General features: G+C 40.9%; 1 pseudogene; it reads right to left on the bottom strand.

Moving 5' to 3' along the window:
- Nucleotides 1-5058: 5058 nt before the first annotated feature.
- Nucleotides 5059-9790, bottom strand: part of LOC119338768 — an 89166-nt pseudogene continuing 84434 nt past the window's right edge.

Genomic DNA, 9790 nt, shown 5'->3' with positions numbered 1-9790 from the left:
TTTCTTATGGGTTATGAAGAAATGCAACGTATAACTAAGTTTCTTCCAGAATTTGCCCGCTGTAAACTTCTTGAGTTTGATCTAGAGGAAATTTATTTGTATTATGCGGTGAATTGCATTGAAAATCCTTATATTGCCAATTACATAAAGAAAAGAAAGCAAATAGAAGATGAAGAGAACACTAATGAAAGGGAAGAGACTTCCCAATATCCTCCTATTATTTCTTATGATGAATCAGGTAACGAGGAGGAGCTTTCTATTCAACCAATCTCATCAATAAGGAGCTCAGAGAAGAAGGTGGAAGCCACACATAATGTGAAGAAGAAAAAGAAAAGACGGAGAAGCAAAGGTAAAAAGGTATCCCTCCCAAATGATGTTGGTCCTACTACTCATTGTGATGATGATAATTGCTATACTATTGGTGCTATCCATACTATTAATGATGAGAGTGATTATGCGTATGATACGAAAAGGCCCAAGATTGGGGAAGATTTTAATGAGAATGACATATTTGAGAATATATTTGCTGCAATTAATGTTTGCCCCAAGCTTGGGGATGCTATGTTTAATGAAGATGATATTTTTAGCCTCCCAAGTTTTGATATGCAAAGTTGTTATGATGATAGCATGCCTCTTACCTATGATGATTATATTGATGAAAGTGGGTTTGGAAGAGTGTCAACTTTAGGAAGTAATGATCCCACTATTTTGGAGGATGTTGAATCTTATTATGATGAATATGAAAGTGGATTTGGAGAGGTCATGACTTTATTTAGTGATGATTCCACTATCTTGGAAGTGGTTTCAATCGATTATGATGAGAACAAAGTTGCTACTTATGATGATTATTGTGATGAAACTTATGCTATAAAAACTAGTGATGATTATATTGATAAAACTTGTCATGATTATGATTACCCTTTTCTTAACATTACTCTTTTAATGTGGAAACAATTTTTAGTATTCGAGTCTCTTATGATACTCCCACTATTCCGAATAAGAAGAATTTTGCTTATGTGGAGAGTAGTAAATTTTCTATGCTTGTAGATCATGAAAATAATGCTTTAGGTGTTGGTTATATTGTTGAATTTATTCATGATGCTACTGAAAATTATTATGAGGGAGGAACATATGCTTGTAGGAATTGCAATAATGTCAAGTTTCCTCTCTATGTGTTGAAAATCTTGAAGCTATGCTTGTTTTGCCTTCCTATGCTAGTTGATTATTGTTCCCATAAGTTGTTTGCTCGCAAAATCCCTATGCATAGGAAGTGGGTTAGGCTTAAATGTTCTAGTCATATGCTTCATGATGCTCCCATTATGTTTCAATTCTTATCTTTTGTGTGAGCATCATTGTCATCATCATGCCTAGCTAGAAAGACATTAAAGAAAAGCGCTTGTTGGGAGACAACCCAATATTTATCCTTACTGTTTTTGTGTGTCCACATGATTATGCTACTGTAGGAATCATGTTTTATAGCTTTTGTTTCAATAAAGTGCCAAGTAAGACCTTTAGGATAGCTTACGGTGATAGTTGTGTTGATCCTGCTGAAAATCAGAAACTTTTGCACCTAGTAAATTAGTTTTGGTAATTCACAGAAACGTGCTTAGGATCTGATTTTTTTGCTCTGGATTGGTAAACAAATTTCTTAGGACTTCCTAATTTGGTAGGATTTTTGGAGTTACAGAAATATTCAAATGATACAGATTACTACAGACTGTTCTGTTTTTGACAAATTCTGTTTTCATTATGTTGTTTGCTTATTTTGATGAATCTATGAGTAGTATCGGAGGGTATGAACCATAGAGAAGTTGGAATACAGTAGATATTACACCAATATGAATTTAGAATAAGTTCATTACAGTACCTAAGTGGTGATTTATTTTCTTATACTAACGGAGCTTACGAGTTTTCTGTTGAGTTTTGTGTTGTGAAGTTTTCAAGTTTTGGTAAAGATTCTATGGACTATGGAATAAGGAGTGGCAAGAGCCTAAGCTTGGGGATTCCCAAGGCACCCCAAGGTAATATTCAAGGACAACCAAAAGCCTAAGCTTGGGGATGCCCCGGATGACATCCCCTCTTTCGTCTTCGTTCATCGGTAATTTTACTTGGAGCTATATTTTTATTCACCACATGATATGTGTTTTGCTTGGAGCGTCATATCATTTTATTTTGCTTTGCTTGCTGTTCGAATAAAATACCAAGATCTAAAATTCTTAAATGAGAGAGAGTCTTCACATAGTTACATAATTATTTAACTACTCATTGATCTTCACTTATATCTTTTTGGACTAGTTTGTCATTTACTCGTGTGCTTCACTTATATCCTATGAATAAATGGTTGAATGAGTTGAATGTCATAAATCTGAAATTATATTTGTTTCATATGCTTACCCGTTTGGGAGTAATTACTTCACATCTAAAAAGTAGAGGTAGTAAATTTATTGAAGGTTAGCAAGCATTGTATTGGTCACTTGAACAATTCATGAAAGAATATTGAAGGAAGAGAGATTTCACATATAAATATACTATCTTAGACATCTTCTATGATTGTGAGCCCCATTAATTATTTTCAAACCTGAGCAAATTAGTTGAAGTTGGACAAGGAAGACAACGTAATGAGATATGCTTGGGTGTATTTGTATAGAAGTTATATTGTTATAGATCCTACAACATGTGGTGCTTGCTTTTTAGAATCCTTTGCTAGCCAAAATATCTTTACTAAGCGGGAATACTGCTTGTGCATCCATATCCCTTGAACCAAGTTTCTTCCATGAGTGTCCACCATACCTACCTATATGCGGTATTTACCTGCCGTTCCAAGTAAATTTGCATGTGCCAAACTCTAAACCTTCAAACAATAATCTGTTTTGTATGCCCGAATCGCTCATGTAGCGACTAGGGGCTGTCAGTATCTTCCATGCTAGGTGGGTTATTCTCAAGATGAGTGGACTCCGCTCATCATTCACGAGAAAAATGGCTGGTAACTGGAATGCCCAGTCCCATGATCAAAAGATCAAAATCAAATAAAAAATAATTGCAAACAAAACTCCCCCAGGTTTGATGTTAGTTGGAGGCACCCGTTGTTTCGGGCAAGCCATGGATTGATGATTGTTGGTGGAGGGGGAGTAAAAACTTTACCATTCTGTTTGGGAACCGCCTATAATGTATGTAGTATGGAAGATATTGGGAACTCTTGGTTATTATGTTGACAATGAAAGCATACCTCTCAAAATTATTTATCTCTATTTCAAAATCAAGCTCTGGAACATCTGCAAATCCCTGCTTCCCTCTGCGAAGGGCCTATCTTTTACTTTTATGCAAGAGTCAGTAGTATTCCTTCTCATTCCTACCTACTCTTTTGTTGGCAAGCATCGTGTGTTGGGGAAAGATCTAAGCATATATGGCCATGCAAATATATTTGATCATGAATTATTATTGTTGACAATTATCTATATGATAAGTGAGTTGGGAGGCGGAACACTAAGCCCCCATCTTTCTCTGTGTTCGATGGATGCTATTTGTTCTAAGAATATGCTTTGAGTGGTAGCAATCATGGAAGACTATGATAATTGAGTATGTGGGATTTGCTAAATCAAAGCTCTAACATAGACCCTTCCTGAAAATAAGATGAATTGCAATTGTTTGATGACTGAGAATGAAGTTTGCTAGTTTTCAAGAAAGTTTATGCTCTATGCTTTAACATGTGAATAGCTTGTTACTTAGAAGTTTTATGAATTGAGCTACTGTTGTGACATATAATCATGCTAGAAAAGGTGATTGAAATTATCATTGATCAAACTTGTGCACCTGCTAGCATTCACACTTCATAAATTCTTTCTTTTATCATTTACCTACTCAAGGACGAGCATGAATTAAGCTTGGGGATGCTGATACGTCTCCAATGTATCTATAATTTATGAAGCATTCATGCTATTGTATTATCTGTTTTGGATGTTTATGGGCTTTATTATACACTTTTATATTACTAGCACAGATGCCCGTGCGTTGCAACGGGAGGAAAAAAATCTCACTCGCCCATATGTAGCCCCCAAGTCTTAGGCAGGATTGCCAATTGTGTGTAAACAACCCCACTATGGCTGTGATGTGAGACACGCCCGCGACGTCCCAGCAGTAATGCAAGACACATCTGCCCTTCTCCCGCTAGAGCAATTCCACCCTCCACCACAGGAACTCTGGATCATCCTTCCTCGCGATCCATGCAGCAGCACCAACAGGACGCACACCTAGCATAGAGAACCCAAGAATTACATAGGGAGGTTAGGGTATAACAACCGAGGATTCCTTGCAGTCCTCGGATGAGAGAGGAGGATTTATGGGCGTTTGAAGAGCTTGGAGAGTTCTGTCCAAATTAGCAAGAAAAAGAAGGGGTTCAAGTCGACTAATAAGCCGTGTATGGAACCAAGGTAGCAATATCTCTCACTTTCCATCTTTAGTAGAAGCACGCAAAGCATATTTAACATTTGATTTCACATTCCACTTACTTTCTACTGTGTAAGTGAAAATGGCTACTCCAATAAGTAACAAACTATTAACTCCATCTAAAAGTTGCACATCGAGACTGAGTTATGGTGATTGCAAGTTTTATTCAGCTACCTTGAGCAATTATTATCCAAAGACGCATCTTATATTTTCAAAATTGACATGGATAATTACTATTTTCTTGAACCCATGACATTATTCTCACGTACTTGGAACAATATTCTTGAAAATAATGCTTGATTTACTAACAATCACATGGCGATGGCTGAGTAGACTTGATAAACAATTGTTGTTGTCCAAGTCGAGGAGCTAGCATAGGATGATGTGAGAGCCGCTTGGACAGATAATCATTAATTGTATCTACTGGTCTAGTAGCACCTGGCACCGTCCCAAAGATCTCAGTTTCAGGTATGATGCAATGAAGCCGCTATGGTTACCCTGGTAAACATGTAAACATGGCAAATCCAAAAATGCCTAACCATTAATACATTGGCAGCATGCGAGTATTTCTTAGCTCTAACCCTCCATGTTCAACAGCATGCTTTGGGCAACACCTCAGAAGGTGCTAAATTTGTGCAGGACAAACAAAATATAGAGTTAGTAATGCCATTCAACATTATTAATTGGTTTTTAGTTCTAGAGATATAGGATTATCTTAGAAAACCTTTCTCTGTTGTTTCACTAACCTGTCATTCAATATTCCAGAAGCCATAAAGACGCCGTAGTAGCCGTTGCCAGCATTGTAGCCATAACTTGTATTGCCATTTGAATACACCTTCGAACAACAGTATAATTAAATGCATGTTAGCCATAATTTATCCTCGAGTAGATAATAGTTCACCAAAAAAAAATGTGTAAGATGTAACCTACTGCATGAACACCTTACTTGATAGGTTATACTTGCGTCCAACGAACACCTTGTTTGATGATTAAGTAGAAACATAATCTCCGACAGAAATCATCAACATTCCCTAAAAAAACTCAATATTTCTACATATAAATAATTATCATATTACAACCTGATCAGAGAACATGAAGCAGACCAAAATAGTGAAACACTGAAGATTATGTGGCCTTGTTGATTCCAGCGTGAAGGGCAAGGAGCAGAGGGCATACCTGGTGGTTGTCGTCGGGCCATCGTCTACGACATGGCCTACCTACAGCTCTTTGGGAGGGTGTAGTAGATGTTGCTGCAAGCTCCGGCTCCTCTGCTGCGGCTGCGGGAGCTCGACGCGCCACATCTATGACCAGCATTCCACTGGGAACAACTTCAAAAGTCCAAGCAAGATTTTTTCAGGCATGTTTTTGGAATTGGTTAACATAGAGGCCTAGGAACATATTTGATAAGACAAAAACATAGAGACAACCATTACCACTAATAATGAGTGGAAGGTGATTTGGTTTCTAAGCATAAAACTGAATCAGCTTAACTGATCATGCTTATGCCTCTCATTTAGCAAAAACTCCCTCTATAGCATAATGAGTTGAGCTGCTAGAACGACTTCTATTATGAATTTATGATACAGAGGGAGTATAATTCTTGCGTATTTGGTGCCTGAAACTTGTACCAACTAAAACTACTCTCGGAAAACAGTTTTGAACATCAATTTTTAGACGTAACGGATAACGATAAAGATTACAATAATTTAGATGCATATATTTGGTGCACTTAATTTATCTTAGAGAAACACACAATTCGCTGGAAAAATAATGCCAAGCCCAATAGTACTGAGCCATACCATTCAATTCCTGTTCTTGATCTCACCCTGCCGAAATCTTTGCTCTGGCCGAGCTCGCCGTAGTAGTCCCTCACCAACGATCTCAAACAGTACTGCCCAGGTTGCCTCACCAACCAGAGAGACACTTGATCATTGTGTTCACAGATCAGTTGGATGAATGTGAAACTGAACCCAGCTGAAAAATAATGAAATCTGAACTAAACTGACCCAAAATCAAATCTAAGCCTTTCTATGCATGGCAATGGAGATGAGTTGGATGAATCTGCAACCGAATTCAACTGAAAAACAATGAAAACCTGACCAAAACTGAACCAAAATCAAAATTGGAATAATGAAAATCTGAACTAAACTGAAGAAATAAAAATCAAAGCCTTTCTGTGTGTGTCAATGGAGATGAGTTGAATGAATCTGCAATTGAATTCAACTGAAAAAATCATGGAAACCTGAACAAAAGGGAGTATCCTATACAGCTACATAATTTTAATCCTGAGTGCAGCTGGTCATGCCGCATGCAGACCGTCGCGTTGTGCTGCTGTGTGCAAACCATGGAGTTTCGAGTTGCTGCCTCTATGCCCATAGCTCTTCGGGTGCCTGCAGCAGCGCGACCATCTCCTCATCGGTGATGGTGCCCAGCCGCAGGAGCTCCACATCAAACACCTCAGCCGTCCACTCCTCGCGCACCACCGACTGCACCAACGACGTACGACAGGTCGAGCGCGCCACCGATGCCGTCCTGCATGGATGCGTGTGTCGGGGACTTGCCAGTGAGGAGCTCTAGCAGGAGCACTCCCAGGGAGTAGACGTCCACGTTCATCATGGGCCGCCATGTGTCCAGCACCTCCGGGGCGCGGTAGCCGCCGGCGCCTGCGATGGCGAACGTGCGCGCAGATGGGTGGAGGCAGAAGTCGGGGAGCGCGTGCTCCCCCGTCTCCACTGATCTCGGCCGCGCCTGTTGCTGCTGCTGCTGGCGGCGGCAACGGTTGCTGCTAGATAATGGGATTGTCTCTGAGCCCGGTGACGGATCGCTATGAAGACGGGGAGGAAGGCCGGCGAGGTCGGGATGACGCGGGTCCGGCTGCAGGAGGTCGATTCCGGCCTGATCCGGGTGAGGCGGCGTTAGTCGTTGGCCATGGCTGCTCCTGTAGAAGAAGGGGAGAGGTAGTCCTTGTGTGTGAGAGAGAAACAAAGGGGAAGGAAACAGAGAAGAGGGAGACCAGGGAGAGGGGTGCGAGGCATGGAGGTCCGGCGATGGTGTCTAGCAGCGCGGCGGCCGGTGGCGAGGCCAAGCGCGAAGGCGGCGGGGCGGCGGTGTGGCGAGGGGCTCCCAGAGCAGCGGGGGGAAAACAACAATGCAGTAGGATATACATATAGATTAGTACCACCTTGGATATAGAAAATAAATATAGAAGTGTTGAAAAAAAACTGAAAGCGTAAATTAGTGGGAAGAAGTGTATTGTGACGGTGAACCCACAGAGTCAATCCGTGCTTTATTATTAGGGAAAGATTTTTGGGACTAACCTATTAATCGGAGGCCCAACCCATATTGTTGTTTTCTTGCCTATTTCAGTGTTTCGAAGAAAAGGAATATCAAACGGAGTCCAAACAGAATGAAACCTTCGGGAGCGATCTTTTTGGAACAAATGCCAACTTGGAGACTTGGAGTGGATGTCGAGCTACGAGCGAGGCGGCCACAAGGGTGCCCGGCGCGCCCCCTATAGGTGTGCGCGCCCCCACCCTCGTGGGCCCCTTGAGCGTCCCCTGACCGACTTCTTTCGCCTATATATCTCCATATACCCTAAAACCTTTGGGGACAACAATAGATCGGGAGTTCCGCCGCCGCAAGCCTCTGTAGCCACCAAAAACCTCTTGGGAGCCCGTTCTGGCACCCTGCCGGAGGGGGGATCCCTCATCGGTGGCCATCTTCATCATCCCGACGCTCTCCATGACGAGGAGGGAGTAGTTCACCCTCGGGGTTGAGGGTATGTACCAGTAGCATGTGTTTGATCTCTCTCTCTCTCTCTCTCTCTCGTGTTCTTGAGCTGATATGATCTTGATGTATCGTGAGCTTTGCTATTATAGTTGCATCTTATGATGTTTCTCCCCCTCTACTCTCTTGTAATGGATTGAGTTTTCCCTTTGAAGTTATCTTATCGGATTGAGTCTTTAAGGATTTGCGAACACTTGATGTATGTCTTGCCGTGCTTATCTGTGGTGACAATGGGATATTCATGTGATCTACTTGATGTATGTTTTGGTGATCAACTTGCAGGTTCAATGAACTTATGCATAGGGGTTGGCACACGTTTTCGTCTTGACTCTCCGGTAGAAACTTTGGGGAAGTCTTTGAAGTACTTTGTGTTGGTTGAATAGATGAATCCGAGATTGTGTGATGCATATCGTATAATCATGCCCACGGATACTTGAGGTGACAATGGAGTATCTAGGTGACATTAGGGTTTTGGTTGATTTGTGTCTTAAGGTGTTATTCTAGTATGAACTCTATGATAGATTGAACGGAAAGAATAGCCTCGTGTTATTTTACTATGGACTCTTGAATAGATAGAACAGAAAGGATAATTTTGAGGTGGTTTCGTACCCTACCATAATCTCTTCGTTTGTTCTCCGCTATTAGTGACTTTGAAGTGACTCTTTGTTGCATGTTGAGTGATAGTTATATGATCCGGTTATGTTATTATTGTTGAGAGAACTTGCACTAGTGAAAGTATGAACCTTAGGCCTTGTTTCCTACCATTGCAATACCGTTTACGCTAACTTTTATCGTTAGTTACCTTGCTGTTTTTATATTTTCAGATTACAAAAACCTATATCTACTATCCCTAGTGCACCTATAGAATTTACTATTGTATTGGGTGTGTTGGGGACACAAGAGAGTCTTTGTTATTTGGTTGCAGGGTTGCTTGAGAGAGACCATCTCCATCCTACGCCTCCCACGGATTGATAAACCTTAGGTCATCCACTTGAGGGAAATTTGCTACTATCCTACAAACCTCTGCACTTGGAGGCCCAACAACGTCTACAAGAAGAAGGTTGCATAGTAGACATCAACAAGCAATGTGACTAATGAGTTAGTTGCGGGATGATGCATTACATAATGAGTAAAGAGACTTGCCGGTAACAAGATTGAACTAGGTATTGAGAAACCGACGATCGAATCTCGGGCAAGTAACATACCGATGACAAAGGGAACAACGTATGTTGTTATGTGGTTTGACCGATAAAGATCTTTGTAGAATATGTGGGAGCCAATATGAGCATCCAAGTTCCTCTATTGGTTATTGACTGGAAACGTGTCTCCGTCATGTCTACATAGTTCTCAAACCTGTAGGGTCCGCACGCTTAAAGTTTGGTGACGATCGGTATTATGAGTTTTTGTGTTTTGATGTACCAAAGGTAGTTCGGAGTCCCGGATATGATCACGGACATGACGAGGAGTCTCGAAATGGTCGAGATGTAAAGACCGATATATTGGACGACTATGTTTGGACACCGGAATTGTTTCAGAAGGTTTCAGACATATATCAGAGTAG

The sequence above is a fragment of the Triticum dicoccoides genome, chromosome 7B (assembly GCF_002162155.2).
Source record: "Triticum dicoccoides isolate Atlit2015 ecotype Zavitan chromosome 7B, WEW_v2.0, whole genome shotgun sequence".
Taxonomy (NCBI): domain Eukaryota; kingdom Viridiplantae; phylum Streptophyta; class Magnoliopsida; order Poales; family Poaceae; genus Triticum; species Triticum dicoccoides.
The sequence above is the reverse complement of the archived record's forward strand: the minus strand, read 5'-3'. Positions and strand labels throughout refer to the sequence as shown.